General features: G+C 63.5%; 1 protein-coding gene across 1 annotated transcript in view; it reads left to right on the top strand.

Annotated features, from left to right (window-relative positions):
• Positions 1-15,224, top strand: part of MRPL23 (mitochondrial ribosomal protein L23) — a 71,245-nt gene that overhangs the window by 25,727 nt on the left and 30,294 nt on the right. The gene's annotated exons all lie outside the window — the stretch shown is intronic.

Genomic DNA, 15,224 nt, shown 5'->3' on the forward strand with positions numbered 1-15,224 from the left:
CCACCATCTCCGTGGCCCAGAGCTCCTTCCCAGCCTGGTCTCACCTTCCGACCAGCTTGCTGCAGTTTGAGATGGGACCAGGAAGGAAAGAGAAAGTTCTGGGAGGAGGAGGAGGAGGAGGCTGCCAAGTGGCTGGTGCCAGGGCTGGCCTGGCAGGCGGGAGACTAGGAGAATGGAGACGGATGGGGGACGAGGTAGACATGTGGAGAAATAGAATGGGTTTTGGGAGATGGCAGAGACCAGGAGACGGAGAAGAGCCTGGAGGAAAGGGCCCCACCCCGAGGGAGGAAGGGAGGGCTTGGGGGAAACAGCGCCCGCCCGGTGCACCCCAGAGGCCCAGGAAGGGTGATCCTGATGGAGAGAAGGGGCCGCCCTCGAGAAGAGGCATGCGGGGAGAGGAAAGGAGAGCTGCACTGCAGAGGGGGCTGTGGGGAGAGGGGCTCTGCCATCCCCTCAGCCAGATGGGTGTCGTCTTCCTGAACATAGAAGGGAACCGGGATGCCATGTTCTAACGCCCGTGTGTCTCCACGCATGGCCAGGAGTTCGGGCAGGGCTGGGCTGTGAGCAGGCAGGACTGCCCTCCCGAAGCAGGTACAGAATGAGCATTTGGGGAAGGAGAAGACACGTGTCCGCACCTGCAGCTGGTGGGGTGGGAGGGTGAGCTGCCTGCAGGGTGGTGGGGGGCAGCCCGGGGGGGCTCCTGAGGATGCACAGCTCCCTCCCAAGGCCAGGGCTCTGGGCGCTGGGGTCCAGGAGAGAGTTTTGCTCTGCCCATGGCCAACAGGTAGGTGCCCAGATGCTGTTCTGTGGTGGAGTGAGGGGACCTTATTCCCCGGGGCTCAGAGGATGCCCAGCTCTGCCAAGGGCCTTGAATGACTCCATCAGAAGAGGTCCGGAGCCCCAGGGCCATTCCCTGATTCCTGTCACTTTCCCAGGATGCCCTCCCTCACCGGGTCGGCTCCCAGCGCCCCTTGGAGTGAGGAGGGCCGGACCCCACTGAGTCCATCGCAGACCCCAGCTGGCCGGGCGCATGGCTTCCCGTGTCCTCTCTGGGCTTGTTCCGCTTGTGTGAGGGGTCACGGCCCAGGCACCCATCTCCTCTGGGTTGAGGCTGGAGGGTGTCTCGGGGAAGCCCCTACGAGTGCAAAACCTTGCTGTTGATCTCAAGACCTTGGGCGGAGACGGGAGGAGGAGGGTGGAGGAACGAAGACCAGATTCCTGGAGGACGATTCTGTTGAGCCTCCAATTCCCTGGACTGATTATTTGCTTAAGTCAGAACTCCCGGCCGGATGGGGCTGGGGCTGGGAGATCAGGGAGAGGGTTCTTTCCTGGACAGGTCTGCTTATCCCAAGGGCCAATTAGCAGTAGCAGAGCCTCAGCAGGAGCTTGCTTGTCCTGGGAACAGGGGTGAGCTTATCTGCTCGGAGGGGTGCCCTGCTGGGCCTCGGGGCCTTGGGGAGGGGCCGGCTCCGTTCTCCGTCTCCTGGAAAGCCAAGGTGGGAGGTAGCATCTGGAATTAGATGCGGTTGAGGATGCTTCCTGACTGGGAGGGGGTTTTGCTCCTCCCTGGGACCACAACAGGACATTTGAAGCACCAGGATCCGAGCGGGGGCCTGTGGGGAGGCATGGCCATTTCTAAATGAGGCTCTGGGTACCTGGTGGCCCATGGAGCGGGGCTCTGGGAATTGCCTCCTGCGAGCGGCCATTGGAGGGGGAGGTATTACCCCCACCGGTGTCCTCAGCCAGTCCCTCCTGGAGTCCTCAGAGCCCTCGACAGGCTCTCACCTGGCCCTTCGCTGCCAGGGCTGGACCAGAGGCTCTTCAGGAGCTTGTGCTCTTCCGCCCCCGGAGCTCCAGCCTGGATGCCTTGGAACTGGCTGTCCTGAGCTGGACAGCCAAGATGTGATGGTGGCTGTGCTGGGCTCCAGCCCATGGTGGCCTCCAGGTTGGTGCTGGGGCCTTAGGGGAAAGGGTTGCTTTTCATGGCTGGCTGAGGGGATGGCAGAGCTGTCCTCCGTTCCGCCTCCTTTACCCATGGATGCGGCCGCATGCGGGTCTCCATCATTGTCCTATCCTTGACCCTCTGGCTAAGACTCAGGGACCCACAGCGGCCGCTCCCCGACTGGCTGGCTGGGAAAAGGCCCACATTGCCGGGCACACACCAGGGCGGCCAGGGATTGGTCACTGCCTGAATGTCCCCAGACGGATGCCCGTGTGCCCTTGGGCAGCCTTCCCCTCGGACAGGCTGTCCAGGCTGGGAAACCCTGAGCCAGAGGGATTAAGAAGAAAGGACAGAGTCGACTGTCCCCTTGGCTAATTTGTGCTTCATTTAGTGTATATTTGCTCAGTGGTCAAAACATAGAAGTGATGACACCGAGGGTCCAGACATGTCCCATCTCCAGGGCCAACCTCCTGCAGATCCCCAGCCCTGCCCAGCCCTGCCTGCTGCACCCTGGGCCTGCCTCTCCCCTCACAGCCATCCTGTACATTCCTGTGTCTCAGCGGCGGGGGATAGGGGGTGGGGGAAGGGTCCCTGATACACCAGGGGGTGCAGGGACCCTCAGCATGGGTGCCCAGGCAGCTCTCTATGGAAATGCAGGATTGGGTCAGGACCCCAGAGCTGTGCAGGGCCCTCTGTCCCCAGCCCGAGTCCTGAGTCCCTCTTGCCAGCCTCTGCTACTCCGCGTGTGGTAGGAGCTACCAGTCTGGGGTCCGGGCTGGGCGCACCCATGATGCCTGCCTGGGGTCTGAGCAAATCCTCCCCACAGGGTCTGAGGAAGTCTTCCCCACGGGGTCTGAGCAAGTCCTCCCCACGGGGTCTGAGCAAATTCTCCCCACGGGGTCTGAGCAAGTCCTCCCCACAGGGTCTGAGCAAATTCTCCCCACGGGGTCTGAGCAAATTCTCCCCACGGGGTCTGAGCAAATTCTCCCCACGGGGTCTGAGCAAGTCCTCCCCACGGGGTCTGAGCAAATTCTCCCCACGGGGTCTGAGCAAGTCCTCCCCACGGGGTCTGAGCAAATTCTCCCCACGGGGTCTGAGCAAGTCCTCCCCACGGGGTCTGAGCAAATTCTCCCCACAGGGTCTGAGCAAGTCCTCCCCACGGGGTCTGAGCAAGTCCTCCCCACGGGGTCTGAGCAAATCCTCCCCACGGGGTCTGAGCAAATCCTCCCCACGGGGTCTGAGCAAGTCCTCCCCACGGGGTCTGAGCAAATCCTCCCCACGGGGTCTGAGCAAGTCCTCCCCACGGGGTCTGAGCATGTCCTCTCCACGGGGTCTGAGCAAATTCTCCCCACGGGGTCTGAGCAAGTCCTCCCCACGGGGTCTGAGCAAATTCTCCCCACGGGGTCTGAGCAAGTCCTCCCCACGGGGTCTGAGCAAGTCCTCCCCACGGGGTCTGAGCAAATTCTCCCCACGGGGTCTGAGCAAGTCCTCCCCACGGGGTCTGAGCATGTCCTCCCCACGGGGTCTGAGCAAATTCTCCCCACGGGGTCTGAGCAAATTCTCCCCACGGGGTCTGAGCAAGTCCTCCCCACGGGGTCTGAGCAAATTCTCCCCACGGGGTCTGAGCAAGTCCTCCCCACGGGGTCTGAGCAAATTCTCCCCACGGGGTCTGAGCAAGTCCTCCCCACGGGGTCTGAGCAAGCCCTCCCCACGGGGTCTGAGCATGTCCTCCCCACGGGGTCTGAGCAAATTCTCCCCACGGGGTCTGAGCAAGTCCTCCCCACGGGGTCTGAGCATGTCCTCCCCATGGGGTCTGAGCAAATTCTCCCCACGGGGTCTGAGCATGTCTTCCCCACGGGGTCTGAGCAAGTCCTCCCCACGGGGTCTGAGCAAATCCTCCCCACGGGGTCTGAGCAAGTCCTCCCCACGGGGTCTGAGCAAATCCTCCCCACGGGGTCTGAGCATGTCCTCCCCACGGGGTCTGAGCAAATTCTCCCCACGGGGTCTGAGCAAGTCCTCCCCACGGGGTCTGAGCAAATTCTCCCCCACGGGGTCTGAGCAAGTCCTCCCCACGGGGTCTGAGCAAATCCTCCCCATGGGGTCTGAGCAAGTCCTCCCCACGGGGTCTGAGCAAATCCTCCCCACGGGGTCTGAGCAAGTCCTCCCCACGGGGTCTGAGCAAATCCTCCCCACGGGGTCTGAGCATGTCCTCCCCACGGGGTCTGAGCAAGTCCTCCCCACGGGGTCTGAGCAAGTCCTCCCCACGGGTTCTGAGCAAGTCCTCCCCACGGGGTCTGAGCAAGTCCTCCCCACGGGGTCTGAGCATGTCCTCCCCACGGGGTCTGAGCAAATTCTCCCCACGGGGTCTGAGCAAGTCCTCCCCACGGGGTCTGAGCAAATTCTCCCCACGGGGTCTGAGCAAGTCCTCCCCACGGGGTCTGAGCAAATCCTCCCCACGGGGTCTGAGCAAGTCCTCCCCACGGGGTCTGAGCAAGTCCTCCCCACGGGGTCTGAGCAAGCCCTCCCCACGGGGTCTGAGCATGTCCTCCCCACGGGGTCTGAGCAAATTCTCCCCACGGGGTCTGAGCAAGTCCTCCCCACGGGGTCTGAGCATGTCCTCCCCACGGGGTCTGAGCAAATTCTCCCCACGGGGTCTGAGCAAGTCCTCCCCACGGGGTCTGAGCAAATCCTCCCCACGGGGTCTGAGCAAGTCCTCCCCACGGGGTCTGAGCAAATCCTCCCCACGGGGTCTGAGCATGTCCTCCCCACGGGGTCTGAGCAAATTCTCCCCACGGGGTCTGAGCAAGTCCTCCCCACGGGGTCTGAGCAAATTCTCCCCCACGGGGTCTGAGCAAGTCCTCCCCACGGGGTCTGAGCAAATCCTCCCCACGGGGTCTGAGCAAGTCCTCCCCACGGGGTCTGAGCAAATTCTCCCCACGGGGTCTGAGCAAGTCCTCCCCACGGGGTCTGAGCAAGTCCTCCCCACGGGGTCTGAGCAAATCCTCCCCACGGGGTCTGAGCAAGTCCTCCCCACGGGGTCTGAGCAAATCCTCCCCACGGGGTCTGAGCATGTCCTCCCCACGGGGTCTGAGCAAATTCTCCCCACGGGGTCTGAGCAAGTCCTCCCCACGGGGTCTGAGCAAATTCTCCCCCACGGGGTCTGAGCAAGTCCTCCCCACGGGGTCTGAGCAAATCCTCCCCACGGGTTCTGAGCAAGTCCTCCCCACGGGGTCTGAGCAAGTCCTCCCCACGGGTTCTGAGCAAGTCCTCCCCACGGGGTCTGAGCAAGTCCTCCCCACGGGGTCTGAGCATGTCCTCCCCACGGGTTCTGAGCAAGTCCTCCCCACGGGGTCTGAGCAAGTCCTCCCCACGGGGTCTGAGCAAATCCTCCCCACGGGGTCTGAGCATGTCCTCCCCACGGGTTCTGAGCAAGTCCTCCCCACGGGGTCTGAGCAAGTCCTCCCCACGGGGTCTGAGCAAATCCTCCCCACGGGGTCTGAGCAAGTCCTCCCCACGGGGTCTGAGCATGTCCTCCCCACGGGGTCTGAGCAAATCCTCCCCACGGGGTCTGAGCAAGTCCTCCCCACGGGGTCTGAGCAAATCCTCCCCACGGGGTCTGAGCAAGTCCTCCCCACGGGGTCTGAGCAAGTCCTCCCCACGGGGTCTGAGCAAGCCCTCCCCACGGGGTCTGAGCATGTCCTCCCCACGGGGTCTGAGCAAATTCTCCCCACGGGGTCTGAGCAAGTCCTCCCCACGGGGTCTGAGCATGTCCTCCCCACGGGGTCTGAGCAAATTCTCCCCACGGGGTCTGAGCAAATTCTCCCCACGGGGTCTGAGCAAGTCCTCCCCACGGGGTCTGAGCAAGTCCTCCCCACGGGGTCTGAGCAAATCCTCCCCACGGGGTCTGAGCAAGTCCTCCCCACGGGGTCTGAGCAAATCCTCCCCACGGGGTCTGAGCATGTCCTCCCCACGGGGTCTGAGCAAATTCTCCCCACGGGGTCTGAGCAAGTCCTCCCCACGGGGTCTGAGCAAATTCTCCCCCACGGGGTCTGAGCAAGTCCTCCCCACGGGGTCTGAGCAAATCCTCCCCACGGGTTCTGAGCAAGTCCTCCCCACGGGGTCTGAGCAAGTCCTCCCCACGGGTTCTGAGCAAGTCCTCCCCACGGGGTCTGAGCAAGTCCTCCCCACGGGGTCTGAGCATGTCCTCCCCACGGGTTCTGAGCAAGTCCTCCCCACGGGGTCTGAGCAAGTCCTCCCCACGGGGTCTGAGCATGTCCTCCCCACGGGTTCTGAGCAAGTCCTCCCCACGGGGTCTGAGCAAGTCCTCCCCACGGGGTCTGAGCAAGTCCTCCCCACGGGGTCTGAGCATGTCCTCCCCACGGGGTCTGAGCAAATCCTCCCCACGGGGTCTGAGCAAGTCCTCCCCACGGGGTCTGAGCAAATTCTCCCCACGGGGTCTGAGCAAATTCTCCCCACGGGGTCTGAGCAAGTCCTCCCCATGGGGTCTGAGCAAGTCCTCCCCACGGGATCTGAGCAAATCCTCCCCACGGGGTCTGAGCATGTCCTCCCCACGGGATCTGAGCAAATCCTCCCCACGGGGTCTGAGCATGTCCTCCCCATGGGTTCTGAGCATGTCCTCCCCATGGGTTCTGAGCAAGTCCTCCCCACGGGTTCTGAGCAAGTCCTCCCCACGGGGTCTGAGCAAGTCCTCCCCACGGGGTCTGAGCAAATCCTCCCCAAGGGGTCTAAGCAAATCCTTCCTATGCCGTCTGAGCACATCCTCCTCAAGCTGTGACCGAGTGTCCCTCCTGCAGGTGGAGGATGTTGCTAGGATGCACCTTGAAGGCACCCCAGCCTCGCCGGAGCGCCCCCTCCTCGTAGCCTGGGGTGTGGCTGGGTGGTCTGGGGTTCTGGGTGCCTTGTGATGCTGGCCCCAGAGTCCACTCAGCACCGTCCTGGTGTCGTCATCAGCTGGAGGCTTCCCGGGGCCTGTGCTGGGGGTGGAGAGCCGGGAGACGCAGCAGGGTTCTCCTCACGGTGGGGTCGCTGGGAAGCACCATCCCACCTGTCAGACTGGCCTTGACTGTAGACACCCCAGGTGACCTTCTGGAAGGACAGACGGACCCCAGGTGATGAGAAAGGACCAGAGTCTGACCTCTCACCCCTCCTAAGCTCTGAACTCCTGTTGGCTTGCCTGACCTCCAAGTCCTCCTGGGGCTGAACCCTCTACAGATGCCCCTCCTGGGCCCTGGGGTGGGCCCGGTTTAGCTCTCCATTGTGGCTGAAGCCCCCGGGGCTTCAGTGCTGGCTTGAAGAGGGGGCGGGGCTCCCCAGGCCTGGGGATTGGCAGTTTTTTCTCCCCTCTTCCCAAACTTTCAGACTGGACCACTTAAGAATAATGAGGTCCAGGTGGTTCCGCGTGAGCCTGGATCCTCACTGGCTGTGGGACTGAGCTTCCCCTGCCGGTCCCACCTCCCACCGGGAGCAGCTAATGACAGCCAGAGGCTGGAAGGTGAAGCTCCCCTCGGCTGTCAGGCGGGCCGCAGGGCAGGGGCTGGGCAGGCCAAGGGCGCCACTCTCCTGCCCAGGCCAGGGCACCCGATCACTGCACCACACCCCTTGTGGCCGTCTGTCCAGCCAGGGCCCTGCTGCAGGTGCTTCCCGTGGGACGGTAGGGAGAACAGTCAAGACTTCTGCCTCCTTGGTCGAGCAGGGCTGCCTCCCCATCTCATCTACTGGCAAGGAGGCTGGGCACCTTCAGGGAGCTTCAGTTTGGGAAGAGGGAGGAGTTCTGAGGTGGATGGTGGCGATGGCTGCACAGCAGTGAGAATGGACTGAGTGCCACCGATGTGTGTGCTCCGTGGCTTAGTGGCTCCGTGGCTCAGTGGCTCAATGGCTATAATGGCTAGTTTTGTTACATATTTTCACCATAATAAAACAAAACATGTCCAAGGTGCTACAAGGAGGGAGGAGCCCCTGGAGCACCCGCCTGCCATCTCCCATCTGCCAGGCAACATCCCTCCACTGGCTCTCTGGGAGGGGTTCGAGGCCTCCAGCCTCCCTGCGGCCCCCATCTGCCTCCAGGAGATTTGTTCCCTCTCTCCTGCCCCGAAACCCTCGAGGCAGCCCTGCCCTTGGTCACTGCAGAGGAAGTGGCCCAGGCTTGGCCCAGGCCAGCTGTGGCCTCTGGAGGCAAGATGTGGGGACTCACAGTGTTCGAAGGCCACACCCCCCCGAGCCCATGGGCTCCAGTGCCTCTGAGGCAAAGAGCAGGCAGCACCGTGCGCACAGCAGTGGAAGACACAGCACAGCCACCAGGGCAGCCCCCAGGCAGACGGCGGGCCTAGAGAGGGTGGGATGACACAAGAAGGGTCCTCCTTTGGAGACGGCGAGGTCAGGCAGGTGGGAGAGGGTTCACGGTGCTTGAAGTGCAGAGAGGATGGTGGAATGGAAAACGTAGGGTGACTTGTCGGGGACAGGCCCAGGGCCACAACTCGGGCAGGCTTATTGCCCGAGTTTTGGGTCCCATCCTGGCAGGCAGGGGAGAGAATTCTGAATTTTTTAATGAAACGGATAGTTGAGGGTGGGACAAAAGAAAAAGAAAAGAAAAGAAGTCCTGGCTCGGTGGCTCATGCCTGTAATCTCAGCACTTTGGGAGGCTGAGGCGGGTGGATCACCGGAGGTCAGGAGTTCAAGACCAGCCTGACCAACATGGTGAAACCCTGTCTCTACAAAAAATACAAAACTAGCTGGGCGTGGTGGCGCATGTCTGTAATCCCAGCTACTCAGAGGCTGAGGCAGGAGAATCACTTGGACCCGGGAGGTGGAGGTTGCGGTGAGCCGAAATCGAGCCATTGCACTCCAGCCTGGGCAACCAGAGCGAAACTCTGTCTCAGAAAAAAAAAAGAAAAGGGTATTGAAACTGGGTGCCAGATAGCTGCATGTCAGGGCCCTGAGGAGGAAGGGGTCAGAGTGGAGGGGGAGAAAGAGCAGGCTGGCCAGGTTGTGGGAGGCGTCGGGCGGGCGGCAGGTGGAGGAACAAAGGCAGGGCCTGGCGACGGCGGCCTGAGGGCTAATTGCACAGCTTACCGCTCAGCCATGCGGGAAGGCTGTGGCCCCGGGGCCTCGCATGTCCTCCAGATCTTCACAACCGGCGATAAAGGGCTGGTTGCGTAATCACTGACTGATTGAGACCTGCACAGGCGAGGAGATGATGGCCGTCCCTGGAGAGGAGAGGCCTGGGGCCTGCCATCCGGTCTTGCCTCATCACTCCCCACCAGGTGGAGAAGGCCCCGTTATCAGCAGCGAGCCTGCCTGCTGTTCCTAGTCCTCTGGAGCCTGGAGATCATCACTCCTCCTGGACCCAGAGACAGGCGTGGGAGAGGGCGTCACAGCCACCACTGTATGCACCTGGCCAGGGCTGCCCTTGGGCTCTGCCCATCTGTCCTCTCCTGCGTCAGAGCCACCACCTGGCAAACAGCCCCACTGTAGCCCCTTCCGGGAGGGCACGGAGCCCTGGGCAGCACCCATCCCTCCCGGCAGGCCGGTCTATGGGACGTGCAGGACGTGCTGCCGCCCAGGGGCTCTGTGGCACTGGCTCGGCCCTGTGCTGGTGCTCTGATGGGTAGGAATCTGGGCCAATACCTTGGTGCCCACACTGCAAGCCAGGTGGCCACAGCATGGCCCAGTGGGCATCCTCAGCACAGCCGGTGGCAGTGGGACTCAAGTGACTGCTGCTGGGGGTCCCATCTGATTCTTTCCAGGGCCAGAGATCAGGGGAGGATGTGGAGCGGGGCTGTGGTGGGGGCCCTGGGTGGCCTCCCCTCGCCACTTTCCCATGACGCCCCTGTAATCGGGGCTCTTACCCCTGGATCCCCGGTACCTCACAGCTGCCTGGACGCAGCCCCACCCGTGCACAGGCCTGTGGGGAGGCCGCAGCAGTCCTTTCCCATGGCTGGGAGGGGGCCACGGGTGGGGGACAAGGAATTTGAGGAGGAAACAGCAGTGGCCTGAGAATTTAGAAAATGCATCCAACTGCTTGGACTCTTGGGAAGAAGCTGGCAGGAGGATTAGGAGAAGTGGAGGATGATTGCATGGTCCTGGGTGGGCCGTGACTGATGGGGCAGCCGGGGTCTCCAGCATGGGGAGGGGAGCCTTGTCTGTGCCGGGCGAGCAGCTGTCCCCATCCCTCAGCCTGTGTCCCGCTCGCCTCGGCTGCTAACCAGAGACCTCTGACCCCCGGCTGGAGGTGGGAGCGATTCTGGCCCTAGAGCCCCCCACCTTGCCTGGTGACAGAGACATGGGCCCCTGTGCTGAGCCTATCATCCTCATCTGCAAAATGGGGTTTGGGAACATGTGTTGAGTGGGTGGGGGACCTTGGAAGCCACCAGTTGCTCCTAGAATCCACAGGCCACGTCTTGCGTCTCAGACCAGCTCCTCCTCTGCCCTCCACCCACCTCTGCGGGTCCCGAGTCTCTCCATCCAGTGAAGGAGAGGGCTGAGAGCAGGGGCGTACGTGCCACGAGGGTGTCCACCTGGGAGGGACAGTGCGGCCCCGGGAGCCCTCTGGAGCACAGCTGCCCTGCCTCGGGGCTGGAGCTGGCTGTTAGGTCTGCACAGGCTCCTGGGCCAAGCTTCCCGACTGATCCTGGGGGTAGTCACACCGTTCATCACGGGCATGGGCCTGGGTGAGATGAGCAGCTGTTCCCCACACTGCCCCTCAGTCATGCCCTGCCCAACGGTGGACAGCTTTGCCCCACTTGGCCAGACTGGCCCCTTCTGGCCTTAACTCCTTAACTCTCCCGTGGTTTTCTACCCCTGTCCTGGGGTCCCTGGGCCTAGAGAGATGGCCACCCCTCCCCGTGGACCTAGGAGAGCCCCCAGGGCTCCACTGGCGTTAGGTAAATGGAGTCGTGTCCTGGCAGTCCTGTCCCTACCCCAGTGCCCAGTGGAGGCATAACTGGGGATAATGCGATTACAGCTGCTCCCACCAGGGTGATCTGCAGCAGAAGCAGAAAATCACTCCGGCCATGCTCCAGTGGGGGCAGGAAGGCTCACCAAGCCCCTGTCCCCCTGGGAAGCTGGGCACTGTGGGTGCAGCTGCTCCATTGGGTAGGGCTGCTGGGCCCCCGGGAGCAAGTCGTGAGTTGGATTTCAACCAGGAAAGCAGGTCTTGAGGGGGCAGGCAGAGGGGGTGTGGAGTGGCCCCATGGATGTCGTTGCCTCGACCCTTGGCTCCTGGCGTTTGCTCAGCTAACTTTGCAGACGAGACGCTGTGTGCAGAGAGACACAGGTGATAAGGATGGGGTCGTTGGCTTCAGGGCACCCCCCAACCCGTGGCCTTCACTGGCCTCATCCCTGTGCCCCCACCGGCCCGGGCTCTGCTCCCTCCATGCCATTGTTTCACTCCTTCTGGAACCTTCTGCGCCTGTGAAATGTGGCCATGCCCTTGTTTTTCCACCATTTAAGAGCTTTCTACACCCACTGAGGAGAGGGGCAGGCATGGCTGTGTGGTGGCCCCCTGGGGCCTGCTCAGCCTCCTCTGTGGGGTGTAGAAGAGTTCTCTGCACGGGCCCTCAGCTCGGGCAGCCCTGGAAGTGCTGGGCCTTCAGGCACAGGGGAGGGCGGCTCAGGGGCCAGCAGCAGATGTTGGTGCCTGCCCCTGCAGCGGGGTGCCCCATGCTGAGACAGCGCGCAAGGGGGACGCTCCGGGCCTCGGTCCGCCCTCCGTGTGGCAAATGAGGTGCTCGGCAGGGCTTCTTACCTCTTCACCCTGGCCTTCCCACGGGTCCCTCTGGACAAGGGATGGCGGGGCGCAGGGGAAGCTGATTCCCAGCCCCACCCCAGCCCGTAGCAGAGTGGTCGTAAGCGTGGGAAATGCCAGCTCCGTGCCTCTGCTCCACTATGCTTAACTCAACACAAGGAGCTTCCTGGGCCTTTGATGTCCCAGGACCCACGGCCTTTAGTGATTTGTGGGCTGGGAGACAGGAAGCTGGAGCTCTGGGGTCGAGCTGCAGCCCCTCTCCCTCTGCAGCGCATCCTTGCTCTGAGGGTGGCAGAGGCAGGTCTAGGCCTTGGGGACCTGGGGCCGGGGCCCCCAAGGGGAAGAGAAGGGACTCGTGGGGAGCCCAGGGTGAAGAGTTAAGAAGCCCCGCCGAGCACCTCATTTGCCACATGGAGGGCGGACCGAGGCCCGGAGTGTCCCCCGTGCGCGCTGTCTCAGCACGGGGCACCCCGCTGCAGGGGCAGGCACCAATGTCTGCCGTTGGCCCCTGAGCCGCCCTCCCCTGTGCCTGAAGGGGCGGAGCACCTGTGCAGAGAATTCTTCTGATATCCTGCCCATGGGGAGCTGGTGATGGGACCCCCAGGAGAGGGACTGGGGGGGTGTCCCTGCGCCTTCGGGTGGTCAATGCTGGTGAAGTCCGGCACCCAACAGTGAGCAAAGGAGAGGCCTTTTCCAGGAAGCCCCAGGGGCACTCCAGGGTCAGGGAAAGGGGCCACGGGGGTCTGGCGAAAGCATGAGGCAAGATTTGGAAACGAGGCTCCAGAGCAGGGTCAGGGCCAGGGTCAGGGGCAGCCCTAGGATGGCTCTGCTGCCGCCCAATCGGAGTCTCCTGCCCAGCTCCTGGGCTGTGGGCGGGGGTCGCACAAAGGACCATGGGCAGCCAGGCAGGAACAAGGGTCACCAGACACTTGGCAGGGGACGGGCCTCTGGGAAATCATCCAGGCCAGGGGCCATGGAGCCGGCTTTCCCCGAGCCCCAGGGACCCAGCCTCTGCCTGGAGGGTCTGGGGGATCAGGGGGCTGAGGACCCTCCACACAGGCTGGGTGGGGCAGGGGCTCGGGCTGGCCCTGCTGAGCTTGGGTGGCTGGAGTCCTCGAGGAGGGCTCCCTGGAGGCAGGGGCGCGGAGAGAGCTGGGGCAGGCTAAGGCAGCCAGCAGCCCACGGCAGGCAGGGGGCCTGACAGGAGCAGCGGCGTGAGGGCTGGCCTGGGGCGCAGCGTGCGCACGGGAGCGCGTGTCTGCTGGACTCCAGCGAGGTGCTGTAGCCAGCTAGCCAAGACAAGCTGTCCCTGCGGGTGTCTGACCGGCGGGGCCCAGGCTGCGGGGGTGGTGGCGGCACCCCACTGGGGACACAGTGAGGCCCGGAACAGAGCCCAGAGCCTGGCTGCCGCGCTCCAACCGCAATGGCCGGTGCCTCCCCAGGCTGTACCTCTGGGCCCTGCTCCCACCAGGGCCCTGCCCCCACCAGGGGCTGTGCAGGGTCTGGGAAGGGCACAGCTGTTTGCCTCCCCACATTCCAGACACAGGGTCAAGCAGTGTGGGAGGCTGTTTTTCTTTACAAATGTCATCTGAAAACAAACACTTACTGGCTCTGCCCGGCTGCCCCGACCCCTTGGAGAGTGGGGGCAGGGACCAGGCCTGGCTACCCCCGTCCAGGTGGCTGGGGACTCTTCCAGGCCAGAGTGGCCTTTGACCCTCCTTCGCTGCCCCTGCCACACCAACCACGCCAGTGTCTTCCCTAGCCAGAAGGCTCTGGCCCCACCCCATTTGCCACCTAGCACTGGGGAAGGACGCACCTGGCCTGGCCAGCGGCCCATGAAGCCGTCTTTCTCCCACGGGCCGTCCCTGGCTCGACCCTGTGCCCAGGGCAGGGTCAGGCCCAGTGGGTCTCTCTGTGGAGGGAGGGGCTGCCTGGGGTATCTGGGGGCGGTGAGGGGGTGTCCCAGCCCCAACCCTTCCCCAGGCCTCATGTGGGCACCACCCCTCGTTTATGGGCTCTGGGAGCGGGTGGGGCCCCTCCTCCTGAGCTGTAAGGTTTTTCTTCCAGTGGGGTTTGCACAAGGGTCCACGCCCACAGCCTCAGCCTGGAACCTGAAGGCTCTGAGGCTTCCTAGGGGGTTGTGCGGCCTTGCACTGTGGGTCCTCCCAGCTCGGCAGCCCTCTGCTGAGGCAATGTCCTCTTGGAGCAAAAAACAGCCCCTGCACCGTTCCTCCCAGGGTCCATCTGAGCCCAGGCCCCATCTGAGCCCAGGCCCCAGGACACCATCCCCGGGGGTCCAAGGCGGGTGGGGACCGCCCTCCCGACGAAGCTTCTTTGCGCCCTGCTCACTCTCCTCAGCCCCCAGGTGCACCGGGGGATCCTGCAGGAAGCCTGCGGGCTGGGACGGGGGGGTGTGTTTGGGGCAGCGGTATCTAGACCCTGGCCTGCCTGAGGGCCGGGAGCTTGGACTTCAGGCCTCAGGAGTCAGGAGAGGGCCACCACGCTCCCTTCCCCTCGCCACAGTGGTCCCAGGTGGGAGGGAGCGGACACGGGCTTTGTGGCACACCCTGGCCCTTGTTCTCCGGCTTTGCTAGGGTCACCTGGAGCTGGTGCCCGTGATATCCGCCTCCACGCGGAAGTGGGCACCGTTTTCTGGATGCTCCGTTAGTTTCTCAGCGCTATGTGGAGGGGGAATGCCCCGTGCTTCTCACCCTGTCTTCGCCTGTCCCCACCCCAAGCTCCACTGGGCGGGGAGGAGAGGGGCACCTCCATAGGACTCAGCTATCCCCCCAACTCCCACAGGAACCCCAGGCCCAGAGTCCCCAGGAGGGAGCAGCCGGCAACACGGTTTCCGCTGTGGAGATGGGGCGTCCTGGCTTGAGTTCACTCCTCTCCAGGTGGAGCTGGCGCTGTGAGACCAAGGCCAGGCCCCCCTCGGGCCCCAGGACTCCGAGGCACTTCCTTGGGTTGGTGTGCTGGATGGAAGTAGGGCTGTATTTCCTAAGACCTGCGGGGCAGACCTGGCCTCTGGAGGTGAGAATTTGCTGGGCCCGTTATGGGTGAAAGAGGAAAACCAGCCTGTGGGGGGCATCTCACAGTCCCCTCTGTCCCTCAGGTAGGATGCGTGGGGCGTGGTGGAGCCACAGGGTAGGGGAACGGGGACCCCCTCAGGTGTGTGGGGGCTGGGAGGTGGGTGCAAGTCCCCCCGTCTCACCGAGAAGGGACTTGGAGAGTGAGATGGTATCTGAGTTAGGATGGCAGGCTCAGCTGACCTCGTCCCAGAGGCACTCAGCAAGGGCCAGGGATGGCATCCCCGCCGGGCACGCGGCAGTTCATCCTCAGAGACACTGTGTATGGGAGGGAGGAGAAGCCCACACCTCTCTGAGGCAAACTTCAGGACAGCCAGGGGCCCCTGAGCACCCCGCCCACCTTCCTCCCGGCGCCCATGTGGGGCGATGCTCTCTGCCCTCCTTTGAGCTCTGCAGTGTCCTGGGACTTTGGGCCCTCTGTCCTGCTTGC

This window comes from Gorilla gorilla, chromosome 9, assembly GCF_029281585.2.
Source record: "Gorilla gorilla gorilla isolate KB3781 chromosome 9, NHGRI_mGorGor1-v2.1_pri, whole genome shotgun sequence".
Lineage (NCBI taxonomy): Eukaryota > Metazoa > Chordata > Mammalia > Primates > Hominidae > Gorilla > Gorilla gorilla.